This window comes from Dromiciops gliroides, chromosome 5 (assembly GCF_019393635.1).
Source record: "Dromiciops gliroides isolate mDroGli1 chromosome 5, mDroGli1.pri, whole genome shotgun sequence".
NCBI lineage: Eukaryota > Metazoa > Chordata > Mammalia > Microbiotheria > Microbiotheriidae > Dromiciops > Dromiciops gliroides.
Genome location: NC_057865.1, coordinates 241,450,307 through 241,469,116, shown reverse-complemented (window position 1 = coordinate 241,469,116; position 18,810 = coordinate 241,450,307). Strand labels below are relative to the sequence as shown.

Below are 18,810 nucleotides of genomic sequence, written 5' to 3'. Positions count from 1 at the left end.
CACCTCACATTTCTTTTGAACTACTTCAATTCTGCCTCACTCATAGAGCACAGCACCTTCTCTGATGAGGTCACACCATGGTGGGTAGTACTTTGTCCCATGTTTCACAATCAATTCCAAAGTTTTTCAGAGAGACCTTGCGATTGCCCTTGTATTGCTTCTTCTGACCACCATGTGAGCACTTGCCTTGTGTGAGTTCTCATAAAATAGTCTTTTAGGCAAACATACGTTTGTCATTCAAACAATGTGGTCACCCCATTGAAGCTGTGCTCTCTGCAGTAGAATTTGAATGCCTGGCAGTTCAACCCAAGAAAGGACCTCAGCTTCTAATATCTTAACTTGCCAGATGACTTTCAGAATTTTCCTGAGACAATTCAAATGGAAGTGATTCCTTTTCCTGGCCTGGCTCTGGTAGACCAGGTTTCACAGGCATACAACAGTGAGGTCAGCACAACAGCTCTGTAGACCCTTTGTGTGTGATAGGCAGCTTCCCAAACACTGAACTCGCTGTGGTAATATGTGCATCAACCTCATCATCTATATGGACATCTCTGAAAAGCTGCTTGTCATTCTTCATTCTCAGAGAGGACCAGAATGACATCACTAAGCTGGAGGCGAGGTATAGTGTGTCCGATTGTGACTGATCCCAGTACAGTGAAGTCATACGAATATGAAGAGATAGAGAAGGAACATGAAGAAGTCAGAAAAGGATAGGACAATGAATTCAATCAAGGTGAAGCAAGCAGAACCAGGAAAACAGTATCATGACAATGGCAGCATAAAAGAAAAGAATAAAAATATGAAAGTGAACACTGTGTAATTACAGTGACCAAGCACAACACTGAAGAAGTAAGGAAAGGTATCTCCCTTCTTTCTCAGCAGAGGTAGTGGTGGGGAGATGTGGAATACGGCACATACAATCAGGCTTGGGTGATGCGTCAGTTAATTATGCTAAACAGCTTTTTAAAAATCTACCTTTTTTTGTTTATTTCAAGGAATGCTCACTGGGCAGGAAAGGGGGAAGTTATATATTCAGAAATGAAGAAGATATTTATTTTTTAAGCTATCAATAACATTTTTAAAAATCTGAAAGAGAAAAATACATATTTCAACCAGTTACCTTCTGTTTTATTTCTTTGGACTAATTAGTTATAGATTAATTATCTGGGAAATGAAAAGGGTAGACCCATTTTCTACCTCCTCTAATCTGTGAATAAACTAGAAGAAGAAGGTGTAAACTGGGCTGCATAACCCAACTGCATAAATTTCACAGGCAGCTTTGGAAAAATCTGGTCAAGTTAACATTTGGGGTTTTAAATTATTTTTTCAGGGTTGAAGCTTTATGTTTTATTATCCTGAACTTGACAAACATCTTTTTTAAACATTTGTATACATAGGGAAGAACAGGACTGCATATGAAAATACAAATCTCTATTACATTTAATTTTCTTAAAAAAAAATAAAGTTAAATTAGTTTTCAAAGCTATCCTATTCTTGCCTGTTCCCTCTGAATTTACTTTTATTCTATTTTCCACTTTTGTGCATTTCTTTCAATGCCTTGTTTGTTTTGCTATCATTATCACTGGCCTTTCTCTATCCCCATCCCCCTCAACTTTCTACCACCAGGAAAGATCCACCTTGTAGCTAATTATCACAGGCTCAAAAAACAGATCCACCTATTGAATAAACCCAAAAGGCATGTTATTTTGTTCCTTGAATACATCACCTCTTTGTCAAGAGGTAAGAACCATGCTTCACCCTGAGTTCTCTGTACTGATGCCTGATCATTTCTAGGATCATAATTAAGTCTTTGAAAGTCATTTTTCTTTGCCTCGTTATAATCATTTTATAAATTGTTCTTGTTATGCTCACTTTTTCACTCTACATCAATTTATGCAAATCTCTCAAGGTTTCTCTAAATTCTTCATCACTTTTTATGGTACAACAATATACACAATAATTTGTATAGCCAATAGATGGGTATCCCTTTGAAGCCCAGTGTTTCAGTGTTTCATTGATGTTGGTTGGTTGGTTGGTTTTTTAAAGAAAAGTACTGCAATGAATATTTTTGAATATAAGGATCCTTTCCCTTTCTTTTTGATTTTTTTTGGAGGTAATACTGGTATCACATGGTGAAAGGATAGGTATAAGATAAGTGACTTTCTGTACTTAGTTTCAAATTGATTTTCAGACTTGCAGAAGCAACTCATATCACTACCAACAATGTATTACTGTGTTATCCCTGTAAATAATTTGGGAGGGGGGGGCAGGGCTATGGGAGAATTAAGTGACTTGCCCAGGGTCACACAGCTAGTAAGTGTCAAGTGTCTAAGGTTAGATTTGAACTCAGGTCCTCCTGAATCCAGGGCCGGTGCTTTATCCACTGCCCCCCTGTTAATAATTGTAATTTTCCATTTCCACCATCTTTGTCAATCGGATGCGTGTGAGGTAGAAGCAAAGAATTGATTTAATTTATATTTCTCATATTATTAGTGATTTGAAGCATTTTTTCACATAGCTGTTGACTGATCATATTTCTTCTTTTGAAAATTGTTTGTTTATATCCCAGGGGCTTCTTGGTGGTGCAGAGGATGGAGCACCAGGCCTGGAGTCAGAAAGAAATGAGTTTAAATTCAGCCTCAGACACTCATTAGCTGTGTGATCCTAAGCAAGTCACTTAACCCTCAGTTTTCTCATCTGTAAAATGAGCTGAAGAAAGAAAACATTAAAACACTACAGTATCGGGGGCAGCTAGGTGGTGCAGTGGATAAAGCACCGCCTCTGGATTCAGGAGTACCTGAGTTCAAATCCAGCCTCAGACACTTGACACTTAATAGCTGTGTGACCCTGGGCAAGTCACTTAACCCCCATTGCCCCACAAAAAAACAACAACAACAACAAAAAACCCACTACAGTATCCTTGCCAAAAAAAATCCTAAATGGGGTCATGAAGAGGTGGACATGACTGAACAACATTTTGCCCAATTATAATGCCAGAAAAAAAATGGATGAGTATTTGCAAAACTATAAAATACCTTGATGAACAGAATAAGAAATAAAGAGTTTAAACAATTCAATCTCTGAAAACAAAATTGAACAATCCATAAATGAACTCCAATAGGGGAAAAAATATTCTATGCCCAGGTGGATTTAAAGGTAAATTATACCAAACATTCAAATAACAATTAACTCTAATTTAACATGAGTTGCTAGCAAAAACAGGGGGAAATGGTATCCCATCAAACTCTTTCCATAAAAGACAAATATGGTCCTGATAACTAAATGAGAGATAAATCAAAGGGAAAAAACCATAAGCAAATATAATCCAATCAGCATAAGCAGAAATGATGAAAAAAATTGGCTAAGAGGCTACAGCAACTAGTTTCAATTCATATCAGGATTGATTCAGTTTGAGAAAAATGATAAACAGATCATAGAAACAACATAAAGAATAAAAATCACATAATACACTAAGAGTTAAAGGAAGATGAAGAAGACTCACATAAATAACCGTATCAATTTTTGTTTTAACAAAGAAGTAGAAACAAAGGGGTTTGCCTACTGGTTGGGGAATGCTTAAACAAATTATAGTACAAGAATGTAATGATTATTGCACGGTAAGAAATTATGAAAGGGACAGATTCAGAGACACTTCAGGAAAACATATAATAAAATGATACAGAATGAAGTGAGAGAAACCAGGAAGATGTCTTATAAACTGAGCACAATACTGGAGCATGACTCCAAACTCTTGAAGAAGTATAGAATATATTATATTATAGGTATAGAATATATGATGCATATATATAGAATATATTATATTACAGGTATAGAATATATGTTCTATACCTGTAAGTATAAAATATGACATACATTTCAATACCATACAAATTTGTTTTTGTTGTAGGGCAACTTACCACGTTAAATTACACACTCACACACACACACACACACACACACACACTCTGATAGAAAAGCAATTCCAAATCTTCTTTTTCTTGTCTTAATACATGGAAACCCTTGTTTGTCGATGGTCTCTAGTTCACAATAAAAAAATTAAAATTAATTAAAAATAAATAATTCTAAAATAGCTTTTTTTTTTTTCCTTTTTGGTGAGGCAATTGGGGTTAAGTGACTTGCCCAGGGTCACACAGCTAGTAAGTGTTAATTAAGTGTCTGAGCTCGGATTTGAACTCAGGTTCTCCTGACTCCAGGGCTGGTGCTCTATCCATAAAATAGCTTTTTATTAGACAATTAAATGTCTTTTGGCTGAAGGAAATATCACAATGTAAATTTCTGTGGATAATGGCTATTGTCTTCATATTACAGTGCAGCAAATGTCCAGGACTGATCTGATGCATAATGTCCAATAGTTTCATAAGTATGTGCTTCAGTTAACTGTGGTAATAAAACAACCAAACCATCAATCAGACTTCACGTTTAACACTCTGAAAAGCAAAAGTAACTCAATGCCAAGGACAGTTTATATTTTCTATAAAAGACACCTACCTCTGAGTTGTGAAAATGTTCAATTTTTGGTAGGAAAAAATTAAACTGACTCTCTTAATAATGATTTAAATCTTTCAAATTTAAATAAAATCTATCCCAGCAAAAAATTGAACTGGAAAAGATTCAAGTGTCACTTTGGTACTAGGATCACTGCTAGAATCTAATACAAATAGATCAGTGTCATGATAAAACTGTAATACATTTCTACTTAGGTGCTAGTTTTACCAGATATAAGCCATGAGTTATCCATTTGATTACTTTTAAATAATACAGGAAAAAGTTTAAGTCTGGGGACAAAAAGTAGTTAAATACGTAGTATAGAGATATTTCTACCATCTACATGATAGGCATTCTTATTGACTTATAAGGTATGTAGAATAATAAAAATTTGTCACGCCAGCAAGAAGTCAATACCCCCACTGGATTGAAGTGTTTGTATTGGGAAGTAAGGTATAAGGGGAGCAGAAAGACAGGAAAGCGCTAAGTTAAAAAGGGCTTTGAATGGGCAGCTAGGCGGCGCAGTGGATAAAGCACTGGCCCTGGATTCAGGAGGACCTGAGTTCAAATCCAGCCTTGGACACCTGACACTTAACTAGCTGTGTGACCCTGGGCAAGTCACTTAACCCCCATTGCCCCGCCAAAAAAAAAAAAAAAGGGGGGCTTTGAATGCCAAATAGAGGGCTTTATATTTGATCCTGGAGGGGATGAGGAGCCACTGGAGTTGAGTATGGGAGCTGAGACTTGCACTTTAGGAAAATCACTTTGGCAGCTTGATGGAGGATGGATTGAAGTGGGGAGAAATCTGAGGAAGGCAGACCCAACCAGCAGGCTATTGCAATAGTTCAGGTGTGAGAAGGTCTGCACTAGAGTAGTGGCAGTGTCAGAGAAGAGAAAGGAGAGTACTCGAGATATGCTGCAAAGGTGAAATCAGCAGACCTTGGCAACAGATTGGATCAAAGGCACATGGATGAGCTGATGAGAGAGACACTGAGGAGTTGAGAAAGCCTCCTCAGGTAGGGAGGTAGGAGGAAAGGGTTCTGAGGAAATGATGAGCTCTGTTTAGGGCATATTTAGCTTAAGATGTCTAATGGATATCCAGGTTAAAATGCCTGAAAAGCAGTTAGAGATGCAAGATTCAGGACAGGGAAATCTGATGATCACCAAGTGAAGCAGTATAAACAGAGAAGAGGCAAGTGCCTAAGGTACAACCCAGTGGGACACCTATGGATAGAGGACGTGATCTGGTTTGGGAAATTCAGGTAACTCATGAAAATACCCGGTTCCCTTGAGACAGGGAAGTCCCAAGCAGCTCAAAGAAAATGGAAGCCTAAGGGGCAGCTGGATGGCGCAGTGGATAGAGCACCGGCCCTGGAGTCAGGAGGACCTGAGTTCAAATCTGGCTTCAGACACTTAACACTTACTAGCTGTGTGACCCTGGGCAAGTCACTTAACCCCAATTGCCTCACCAAAAAACAAACCAAAAAAAAGAAAAAGAAAAGAAAATGGAAGCCTAACCAAAGGGAAAAGTATTTGCAGGTGGAATGAAGGGTATGGAACCTAGACAACAGCCAAGATTGAAGACAAATACCAATATTTAAAGCCACAATCAAATGGTGAGTGAAACTAAGTAATTAAATCAAAGTTTAAAGAATCAAACCACTATCAACAGTCAGAACAAATGAGAAACAAGTAGTGAGCAGCAGAAATGAGAAAGACTGAGCGACCTGAGTGTTAAGAACCCTTCCATAAGGTTTAGTGCTTTAATGCGGCTCCTGCAGAGGCAGCTATGAATTTAGCATGGCCTGCCTAGGCCTCACAGATCAAAAAAAATTACTGGAAATGCTTCCCTATAATGACAAGTGGGTAGAAGGTATCAAGGGAAAGTAGCAGCTTTTATAAAGCGGATTTCCGGGGCAGCTAGATGGCGCAGTGGATAGAGCACTGGCCCTGGAGTCAGGAGTACCTGAGTTCAAATCCGGCCTCAGACACTTAACACTTACTAGCTGTGTGACCCTGGGCAAGTCACTTAACCCCAACTGCCTCACTAAAAAAAAAAAAAAAAAAAAAAAGCGGATTTCTACAATGGTTTTTTTTCCCTTTAAAAAAAATTCCAAATTTAAGAAATACTAAATAATTGGGGCATTTCTATACACATTAAAGGGCAGAAGGGGTGGACTGTTCATGAAACAGTTATGCTGGACTATGTTAACATGTAACTTTAGAAACTTTCCTGTTTGTATGTAATTTCTTCAGGTCTTCTTTCTGTTCTCTTCTCCTTTGGGGAGATCCTTCGTTTCTTTCCTTAGTCCCCTTCTCTTTTCTGGCCCCCACTAAAAACAACCTGGTAACAAAATTGCCTGGTCAAGTGGAACAAAGTTCTTACCTCAGCCATGTCCAAAACTGTATTTGCAGTTCTTATTTCAGAGCCAACCATTCAGTAGCTCTACGACCATGACAGTCTCCAAAGTAATAGATGTGACACATACATTGACATAATAAATATGCAACTTGGAGAGACTCACACATGTATAACCTCAAATCCAAATGCACTACATTGGAGGGACATGGGGATATTGTGCACAGGCGCTACAGAAGAGCTAGAAGATTGACAAAGGGAAGGAAGGTATGTTAACATTCAGAATGGGCAGCTTCACTTGACTTTCAAACTCCCTAGCCTGAAGACGAGAGAAACAGTATCAAGTCTTTCTTAACTTGTCAAGAGGGGGCACTGGGCAATATGATGATTAAAACCCCAAATGCCCATTCCTTTTCCTATTAAAGGCCATGTCTCTCACATTTGTTTTTCCTGGTTCTGAAAAGGACCAGGCACCTATTGGCTCTGAGTTTCCCACAAACTTTGTGAACAACTGTTTTGTAAATTGAGGAACCTCTATTAACAAAGGCCTAAGAACTGTGCGATTGGGGGTGAGGGAAAAGAAGTGGGGCCGGCCCCTAAAGATAACAACTCTTTAGTGGCAAAGACAGCAGAATAATTAATTGATGATGATAGCTTTGCAAACCATAAAATGATATATAAATGCTTGTTGTTATTGTTATTATCACTGTCATCATTGTATTTTAAGACTTGCAAAGTGTCTTACGTGTTATTTCATTTGGTCCTGTAAGGTAGGTGCTATGACCACCCCTCTTTTATAAAGAAACTGAGACTCACAAAGGTTAAGTGGCTTGCCCAGGATCACACAGCTAGGTGTGTCTGAGGTAGAATTTTAACCTGGGTCTTCCTGACTTCAAATCCAGTGCTCTATCGATTGCGACACCTAGGCGCCAGATCTCCTTAACTCCTATTCCATGATATCTGAGCATTACCAGTTTAAAACAATCTGGATAGAGCATTTACTTTTACATCAGTGTTTCTTGGAAATACATCTCTCACTCACTTCAATTATAACTTTGCAACTATTTCTAACATCTGTTCACTAAAACCATTAAAAATAACAGAATATATGCTTATTTGAAAAGTTATCCTTCACTTTATTTAATCTAGTGCCTTCATTCTGATGCTGTATCTCATTTACTCTGTAGCTACCTTCTTTGTAAATAATTTGCTTTCATATCATCTCCTTGAGTGGATCATGAGCTCCTTGATAACAGGGCCTATTTTTTGCCTTTCTTTATATCTCAAAGTGCTTAGCCCAGGACTTGGCACATGGTAGGTGCTTAATAAATGCTTACTGATTTGACTGCACTTTATTGCAAGATGCCAAAGTGAAAAACCAAATTAATCTTGACACTTAACAAAAATGTTAAACAATTGGGATGATACTGAAACCATAAAGGCCAAAAACCGGATTTTAAAAATTTTCACTTTTTAAAATCTTGCATTTAACTATACCAAGTTAAATTGATAACTACTACCAGAGATAACCTGTTTGCTTTCTGCGAAATCAATTTCATTTTAGTGAAGGGCATTGTTGCCAGTGTTCAAAATATTTGTTTCTTACATACTCGACAGCCAATTAAAGTCTCATTTGTGACCAACAAAGCTTCACTGGATTTTGGAAAACAAAAAAGAAAAAGGGTCAAATATAGATAAAATAATATGTAAACAGGCATTTCCCAAGCTGGCAATTATGTCTCTGGTAAAAAACTAAATAATGTTTCACATGCATAAAATGATTTCTACCTTCTTTACCTTTCTCTTAATGAAGTTAGTTTCACCGAATGAGCCATTTATTTCTCAGATGTGATGCCAGATCTCCACTTGGAGGCTTCAGAGAAAAAAGCCCCAATGTACCTTTCTCAGATAAGATCTCCTCGGGAAAGGGGAGATTTCAAAAGAAGAAATGAAAGAGGGGCAGCAAGGTGGCACAGTGGATAAACCATTGGATCTGGATTCAGGAGAATCTGAGTTCAAATCCAGCCTCAGACACTTGACACTTACTAGCTATGTGACCCGGGGCAAGTCACTTAATCCTCAAAGCCCCAAGAAAAAAACTGAGAAGGAGGAGGAGAAGAAATGAAAGAGTCTAACTCCACTTCTTTCAGAACCCTGCCTAATATAACTTGGTGTCTATGTATTCAATACAATCATAACTACTATATGGAAAATATGATTACTTCAGGAAATGCAAAGAAATGTTAATAAGTTTGAGTGACCATGAAGGGAAAAAAGTGAAAGAATAATCTTGTATCATAACAAAATTAACAAGGGTAAGCATACTTTTTAAAAATAATTATTTATTTGCCCATTATGTACAATAACAGATTTAGCTCAATTTTTTATATCTCAGAAGGATCCTTTAAAAACAAAAAACACTCACACAACTTTGGCATTTTCGATCTAAACTATAAACCCTCTGGCTCCCACAAAAACAAAATTATTGTAACCACACACAAGCCCCAGTGCAGACTTGTAGTTTTTACATGCCGCCCACACAGTGCTCTGTGAGCATGTGATTAGGAAGGCTGATGCATGATCACACTAAATTCCTTCCCTCAGCTCACACATCAAGAACTTGCCATCTCAGCTGCATTCTTCTTCAAACAGCCATGGTAACCTTAGCAACCCTATCCTCCTAATACAGACAGCTGGTCCATTTAAAGTCAGCTCTGGCTGGCAACTAAAATGCTTGTTCTTCAAATTGGGGGGTAGAGAGGAGAGGTTTTCTTTTCAATACACATTACAGGGGTTGATTTAACTTGATCAGCACTTTTGTCCTGTGGCAGCAATTTGTGTAGAGTTTCAACCTATTCTGAGCTTGTTTTGAAAAATCTAAAGCAAAGGGCTGACTAGAATAAAATTAAGCCAGCTTAATTCCAGTACTCTGGAAAATTATATAAAATGAAACAAAACAAAACAAAAAAAAAAGCTAAAATCACTGCACCTTTTTTAAAGTCCTACAACAACTATCAAAAGAATAACTTTATCCAAAGATTAAAAAATAAAACTTTAAACTCTAAAACACCCTAAGAAATCACATCTATAGCTAATGATCCTGTTCCTGTAAAGTAACCAATTTCTGAACACTGAAAACATTTCTAAAAGTCGAAAGTTAAGTAACTTCTAATCCACAGACTTAGCCAGTAAAAATACATTCCTCTGCTTCATTAGATACCCATGTACAAGCAAAATATTTGACAAATTTTACTCCAAATTTAAGTTATCTAACAAATAACATAAGGTAAAAGCAAAAAAAAAAAATTAAGTTATTCTAGAGTTGTTTTGGTAAGTCATGATAGCAAGTCCCTAAGTATTTCACAGGATTTTTACTCAATCACTTTGTAAATTTTCTACTCATTAGAAACACATCTTTCAAAATAGTCTCAAATACTCAACGGGATCTGTGATCTCAATGATTCTGGCGTTCCCTCCAAGGATACAGATCAAAATGCCAGGGTGCCCACTGCATAATGCTTTTCTATGCCCTCCCCAAGTTCATCATGGCAAGGAGGGGAGGGAGGATCCACACAACATCTTAGAATGCTTTTTCACTTCCTCCTAACTGCATGAGGGTAGAAGTGGAGCACTGTGGCTGTTCAATGTTCACCCCTTGCTATTGCCATGTGACCAGACCACCTTCTCTTCCTGTCATATAATTTCTTGAAGACAACCTTTAATCCTATTTTTCTTCAAAGTGCCCTGTTTGTTCTATGTTGCTGTCTAGTCAAGCCCACCACGCCCCACTCCACTGCCGTCTGTGTGGTATTCATTCTCCAGAGGCACTGGTACTCTCCATGTCCCACTGCCATATAACAACTTGTAAAATGTTAGTATTGAAAAAAACAGCCCTTTGCTTTCATGAAAAACTAGGGTCGGTTAAAGAGCTTTGCAATTTTCTGAAAGCAATCCAACCATCTCATCTTCCTGCTCAACTCTGAACCCATTAGCTGTCCAGTCCTACTACTGTCTACACCACATATACCACTAATGGATTATTCTAAAGGATGTACCTCCAGATGCGAGTTGAAATCTGAGCGACAAATTTTTTTTCATCCGTTGGGTCTTTCCTGTGTGGATGGACAAGACAAATTCCTTAGCGATTACAGATCTCTTTCAGGAGACTGAAATGTTCTGGGGCTTGATGTAGTTGGCACAAAGTCATCTGCAAAAAAGAACACCTTAGTGACCCTGGGCAAGTCACTTAACCCCAACTGCCTCACCAAAAAAACCTCCAAACAAACAAACACCTTGGTGATCTCACCAGCCACAGGAAATCCCTTTCTGAAATGTATTATGCATTACATTTCCTCAATGACAGTGGTAAGCATACATTTCCTTGTTTTGTGGAACCCCAAATTTTTATTATCAAATGTTCACAGGGCATCTAGGTGGCGCAGTAGCTAGAGCACCGGCCCTGGAGTCAGGAGTACCTGAGTTCAAATCCGGCCCCAGACAGTTAACACTTACTAGCTGTGTGACCTTGGGCAAGTCACTTAACCCCAATCCCCTCACTTTAAAAAAAAAAAAAGGTTCACTGAACAGGGCTATTTCTCCCAAGGAATCTTGGGTGATATTGGAGACCCCCTGCTGTAAAATGGTCTATGAGGTTTAGTTTTGTTCTACCAACTCATATATTTTTGCGTTATTGTCAAAAATTAGGAAAAGTGAGATCTTATATATGTTACATTTTTCAGTTAATTGTGAAATGTGAAAGATGTGGTCCAGTGTTGAATACAGCGCTGAATGACTAATACCTTCATTGACCAAGTCCTCAATTCATGTATAAATGACTCTGAAAAGAAATGCAAACTAAAACTCAGAGGTATCACCCCACACCTATCACAATGGCAAACAACAAAAAAGGAAAATATTGGATGTTGGAGTAAATGTGGGAAAACTGGGACCCTAACCCACTACTGGTGGAGTTGTGAATGGATCTAACGATTCTGAAGAACAATTTGGAACAATGAAAACTGCATACCCTTTGATCCAACGATAACCACTGCTAGGTTTATATCCCCCAAAAGAAAAAAAGACCTATCTGTACAAAAATATTTATAGTAGCTCTTTTTGTGGTGGCTAAGAATTGGAAATCAAAAGAATGTCCATCAATTGGGGAATGGCTAAACAAGTTGTAGTATATGATGGTGATGGAATATTGTTGTGTTATAAGAAATGACAAGCAGGATGACTTCAGAAAGGCCCGGAAAGATTTATATGAATTGATGTACAGTGAAGTGAGCAGAACCAGGAGAACACTGTGCACAGAAACAGCAATACTGTTTGATGAAGAACTACAAATGACTTAACTATTCTCAGCGATACAATGATCCAAGACAATCCCAAAGGACTAAAGATGAAGCATGCTATCCACTTCCAAAGAAAGAACTGATATGAACTGAACAGACTGAAACATGCTCAATTTTACTTTCTTTCATTTTTTTTTATTCAAGTTTGTTTATACAAAATTACTAATATGGTAATGGTAATTGCAGTGTATAATCAACCTATGTCTGATTGCTTACCACATCAGGGAGTGGGGAGGGAAGGAGGGAAAAAATTTGGAACTCAAAACTTTAAATAAAAACTTTTATTAAAAAAAATAATAAAATATACATTAAAATTTGTCTCTACATGAAATTGAAAAAAATAAAATATTATCTTTTTTAAAAGACTCAAATATTTTTTATAGATGAGAGAACAGGCATATATGTCAGTAGGTATAGTACTCACTTGGTCATTTTTCTCTTGTGTTAAAAAGGTCCAAGATTTTGCTCATACCTGTGTTATCTTCTGCTTTTTCAAATGCTGTCTTTTAGTCCCTCAAAGCCCTAATTGAATCAGCTCTAATCCGTATCTTGTCTTTTTAAAACTTGGTTGAATCTGGCAACTTTCCCCATTTTTATTCTCTTTAGTGCCATTTCTGCTTTCTCTAAAAGTACATGAGAAAATAACTATTGTTAAAATGTTTTTAAAATCTATTCCACTTTTCTTCTCTTTGTATTCCTTTTATTTATATCGACAATTTCCCTTGAGATGACTTTGTGTATTTGGATATCTTATGAGCTTTCGTTAGATTTTACCTTTCATGAACATTGTACACAGTATCATCAACATGGAGTGTTGATCTACTGTGATGGACTATATTCTTCTCATCAATGCAATAGTACAGAAGAGTTCCAGGGAACTCATGATAGAAGAGGATCTCCAAATCCAAGGAAAAAAAAAAAAAGAACTGTGGAGTATAGATGCTGAATGAACCATACTATTTCTTTTGTTTTTGGTGCTGTTGGTTTTTTTTTTCTATTTTGAGGTTTTTCATCATTGCTCTGATTTTTTTCTCTTATAACAGGACTAATGCAGAAATAGGATTAATGTTATTATGTGTATATATATGTGTGTGTATAAATGTCTATATATCTATGTATATGTATATATATATGTGTGTATATATATATATATATATATATATATATATATATATATATATATATATAACCTATATCAGATTACCTGCTGTCTAGGGGAGGGGGGAGGGAGGGGAGGGAGAAAAATCTAAAATTGTAAAGCTTGTATAAACAAAAGTTGAGAACTATCTTTACATGTAACAGAAAAAATAAAATACCTTATATGTGAAAAAATTAAAAAAAAAAGATTTTACCTCTCATTACTTCTCTCTGTTTTATGAGAGAATACTGAACATACTGTCTATCATCCTTTCACAATAATAATATTCACAACAAGCTCCTCAAAGTCCAACACCATCAGAGTCACAGAATGAAGGTGGGGGGAGACAATGGCAAAGTAAGGGAATGACAGCTAGGGTAATGGCAATACAGGGACTTCATGTGCCCTCCGACTGCTATGTTCCTGAAGAAGTCCTAACAGGAGACCAGAAATGCTATGGAAATGGGCTCTGGGGATACCACTGGTTTGGTGTTTGCTGTAGTTTATATGTTATCACTGTTTCAAGAGTGAAAGAAACAGCTGCAGGGAGGAGAGGGATGGCAATGGGTTGCAGACAGGGCCTGAGTAGCACCCTACGTTCTAGTACCACAAAAAAGCAAGATATTGTTGATGCTTTGGAAGAGATATTTGGTTTGGTAGAACAAAATTAAACCTCATAAGCTCTTTTACAGCAAGGTGTCCCCAAGATCATTCAAGATTTCTTGGAAAAAATAATCCTGTTCAATGATTCTCTGATAATAAAAATTAGGGATGCCATAAAGGAATGCCACATGGCCCAATTGAAAGGTTTTTTTTTTTTAATTTTAAAATGAATTTGAAAAACAAAAGCAAAATTAAAATTCTGGATTCCCTTAACCAGCAACTGAAGATAAAAATCAAAAGTTTGAGGCAATGGCAATATGAGTAGTCAAAGCAATGTTAACTTCGATGAAAAACTTTACTAGAGATTTAGTAAGTAAAAAAATCAGAGGTGAGATGGAGGGCTCCTAAAAGAGGATGTGGAAAATTCTCCTTCTTCTATTTCATCACAAGAAACCCAACACAACAAAAATGCAAATTGGAGCAAATCTTCCACTCTAAGAGTTAGTTATGTCCAAAAAGGTGAAAACAAAGTTCTCTGCAAAACCATAAAGTGGTACAGTCTGATAAAATCCATCATTTGGGGGTTAAAGAATGAGATATAAACTACTATCAAGGCATTTTACCAGCTTTTCTCTCCAATGGTAAAACCTGATCCCACTCAAAGGACAAATGAATCTAGTACTTCAAGATTGAAAACACCAGCAACTTCTCTAAAGAGAGGCCAATTACATGTTTATGTAACTTATAAATAAAGCATTCAGAGTTTTTAATCACTCAAAAAAATCTATGAACACATACAAGCAATAACTTAGCTAAAAGGAAAAGAGCATGGGGGCGGCTAGGTGGCGCAGTGGATAAAGCACCGGCCCTGGAGTCAGGAGTACCTGAGTTCAAATCCGGACCTCAGACACTTAACACTTACTAGCTGTGTGACCTTGGACAAGTCACTTAACCCCAATTGCCTCACTTTAAAAAAAAAAAAAAGGAAAAGAGCATGTGCCTAAAAGCCCTAGGGTTACAAAGGAAAATTTGGTGATTTACCATATGGGAAGTACCATAAACATTTATGCTGTTTCCGTTGATCACAAAGCCTGTAACCCATTTCCATAATCAAATATATAAAAGAGACCCAAGTATAGCTGGAATACTACAGAATTTGAAATTTACAAAATTATCATATATATATATATATATATATATATATATATATATATATATATATATATATTAGTGAGGCAATTGGGGTTAAGTGACTTGCCCAGGGTCACACAGCTAATAAGTGTTAAGTATCTGAGGCTGGATTTGAACTCAGGTCCTCCTGACTCCAGGGCCGGTGCTCTATCCACTGCGCCACCTAGCTGCCCCAAATTATCATATATTTAAAATACACTATCAAGACAATGTCAAGAGCAACTGATATAAAATGTGATATTTTTCAGGAAGACAGTTTAAACTCATTCAAATTAAAAGTGGTTGAAACAAAACATCCTATTGATCAACAGATATATGTATGTACATATATACATCCATATACATATATATGGATAACATAAAAAACACATTAAACAGCTTTAACTTGTGGAATCTTTCTTCAATGCTATCAAAGTATTATTTGAACAATGTTGAATTCTTAAGTTTAACATTCTTTATGCATACCCAAGGAAGACTGAGACTGAAAGCTTTAAGTCAGAAGAGAAACCACAATGAATTAATAAATGAAGGTGATATTTACAAATAAGTTGTTTTCCTCCAACATATATTAAGTCTAAGGATGTCAAGAAGGCTTTGGCTGATTATGTTAAGAGACCTACTGGCTTCTTGAAATTAAAACTGAATGGGGGAAAATATTTTAAAATAACAATACCTTCACAATACCAACCAAGTACACATATAAAATTATAAAATGGATCAGAACAGATTTGTTAAATATCCTAACAAAAACCCATATAATATTAATATTAACAAAACAGAGGGTGCACTATCCTAAAAAACAAACAACATTCTTACCAAAAGGACAAGCATTATTAGACAAGACAATTATTAGAGTATATTTGAAACAGGTCAAAAAAAGCAGGGAAATATTTTTGAATGAAGAAGCTATCACTCCGGGGCAGCTAGGTATAGTGCAGTACAAATTGTGGACATTTAGGCATGACCTGGTAACTAGAATTATACCTCAGAAGCTTACTATATTTCATGGACTGAGATATAACAAATCCCCATACTACACAGACCTCAAAATATTCTAGAGACCTCTACCTATAAACTGTCTTGGAACTAGACCATTATCACAAACTGAACTGATGCTTCCAACCATTCAGATATAAGAATGATCCATAAAATCACAAGAAAAAGTTTTTCATAGATATTGTCAAACCAAATACTAAGAGTGGCATACCAAACACATGGAAGGAAGGCTATATGGAATATATATACATTCCTTTCAATTCTCATTCAGTAATCATCAGATGACTATCATATCTAACTTTCTGAAGGTTCCATTCAGATTGCTATGGTAAATTCAGTGGGTTGCTTAAATTTTAGAATAAATATTAAATCACTGGATAGCCCAAATTTAAAATAAAACTTACCCCCCCTCCAAAAGTAAAAAAACAAAGACATAAGCAGAACTTTAGAAAAATTTGATGTTTTACATAATCATACATGTATAACCTATATCTGATTGCTTACCGTCACAGGGAGGGGGAAGGGGAGGGAAGGAGGGATAAAAATTGGAACCCAAAACTATAAATAAAAATGTGTTTCTTGAAGCCAAAAAAGATGCAAATTCCCCATTCTGCTTTATGTCTATGTGACACTTAGGTTAAGTCAACCTTTCATTTTCTAAGCAGCTTTCTAAGAGGCAGCTAGGTACTAAAGTGGGTGAAAACGCTGGCGATGGAGTCAAGGAGAGCTGAGTTCAAATCTTCTCTTAGAATTCACTGGCTGTATAACGCTGAAAAAGTCACCCTCTCAGCCTCAGTGTCTTCATCTATATAAAGGGGATAATAGCACCTGCCTCACAACATTGTTATGAGGATCAAATGAGATAACATGTGAAGTGCTCTGCAAACCATAACAATCTATATAAATGCTTGCTAGTGTTACTATTAAGACTATAAGTTACATAGAAGATGCTTACCTGTATTGTTAGAGGAAAGTTTCCTATACCAATGAAATTAGGTCCAGTCTCTATCCTAGCTAGATTTATCGGAGTCCAAAAGGGGTACTTTGAGATCCTGAAATATTATGCTATGCTATACAGTGCATGTATACTGAGAACTGATACTATTTCATTATCTTTGTATTTAAGTTTGATGTAGCTTTTATCTTTTTATATATTTTAACCATTCCTATCTTTACTATTGTCTTGTCTGATCTCATGATAACCACATCTACTTTTCTGAGTGCCTCTGAAACACAACAAATTTCACTCGGGCTCCTCATTTTCATTGTGTGAATATGATTCAACTGTTTCTTATAAAACAACACACTGTCACACTATGAATTCTAACTCATTAAGATCTTCCATTTTATGCAAAAGCTCATCCCATTCACATTCATGTTATGATAGTTATATATTTCCTTCTAAAATACCTATGTAAGATTTCTTCTCTTTGCCCCCAACCTGGCTTCTTAAATAGGAAGAAGGTAAGAAAATTGAAGGAATGCAGTCATCTATAATTGAAGTGATCTGCTTCCTGCTGACTGCACTTTCTGACTTTCTCATGTCCAGACTCCAATCTTTAGTTTACACTCTTTCAGCCCTCTTAGTTACACCTTTACCCATACCCACACACAAAGGGAAATGTTTTTCTGCTTGTGACTATTCCCTCACAGTCTCTATTTTCCATCTTAAACTTCCCTCTTTTCTTATTCACTTTGTTCCTGTTGAGTACAATGTATTACACCACCAAAATGTGTGTAATGTATACACTTCTAAATGTGATTTATCTGCCTTTACACAGTCCAGATATAAATGATGTCTGTTCTCTCCACTTTCTCCTCCATGCTTGTATATTCTTTTTCTGGCTACCCCAGTGATGAGACATAGTAAGTTTGAATCCTTTATTTCTAACTTCTTCCCTAAAATATGCCTTTTTTTTTTTTTCCTTTTTCTTTCTGCTCTTAAGACTATAAACTTGAAACATGCCACCCCCATACTTGTTTATCTTATTTAACTCCCTCTGTGACCCTTAAGGAAGGATTTAAAAATTTCAAAAGGTTATTGTCTCTTCTCTTCCTCTCTCTCCATATATATATGTATGTATGTATGTATGTATGTACACACACACATACATATATATGTATATACATAGAGAGAATATAAGCATTGCATCATCAATTGCTCAATCATCATTGCTCAAATTTCCATTTCAAGGTTTCTGTTCACTACTGTGCTTGCATTTCAAAGTTTCTACTCAGCGTTAGTCTTTTCATCAGGAATACTTTAAAGTCCTTTATTAGATTAAAAATCTATTTATTTTCCTACAAGGTTACACAGTCTTGCAGGGTAATTTATTTTTGGTTGTAAGCCTTTATTTTTCACCTTCTGGAATTCCACGATTTTCTCTCTTTTGAGCAATTGCTGCCAAGTCTTAGGCTGTGGTTCCTTAGTGCTTAAATTCCTTCTTTCTGGCTTCTCACTTTTTAAAAGAAAAAAATTCTTCAATTTGTGGAAGCTGTGGGTTTTGCCTGTAACATTCTTGAGAGTTGTCATTTTGGGATTTTTTCAGTAGGTTAACTGGTGCATTCTATGTTTAATTTGCCCTGAGGTACAAGTGTTCAAATCTCATCTCATATATTTACTATCTGTATGACCCTAGGCAAGTTACTTAATCTGTTTGCCT

The 18,810-nt window shown here is 36.5% G+C and overlaps 1 protein-coding gene across 3 annotated transcripts in view; it reads right to left on the bottom strand.

The window, feature by feature from the left end:
* FRS2 (fibroblast growth factor receptor substrate 2) overlaps positions 1–18,810 on the bottom strand; it is a 127,213-nt gene that overhangs the window by 43,237 nt on the left and 65,166 nt on the right. For 2 of the 3 annotated variants that reach the window (XM_043967314.1, XM_043967312.1), the window contains one exon: positions 10,921–11,072. The exons of the other annotated variant lie outside the window; for it this stretch is intronic. The gene's annotated coding sequence lies outside the window, so the exon portion shown is untranslated. The remainder of the gene's footprint in view (positions 1–10,920; positions 11,073–18,810) is intronic. 3 annotated transcript variants of the gene reach the window in all.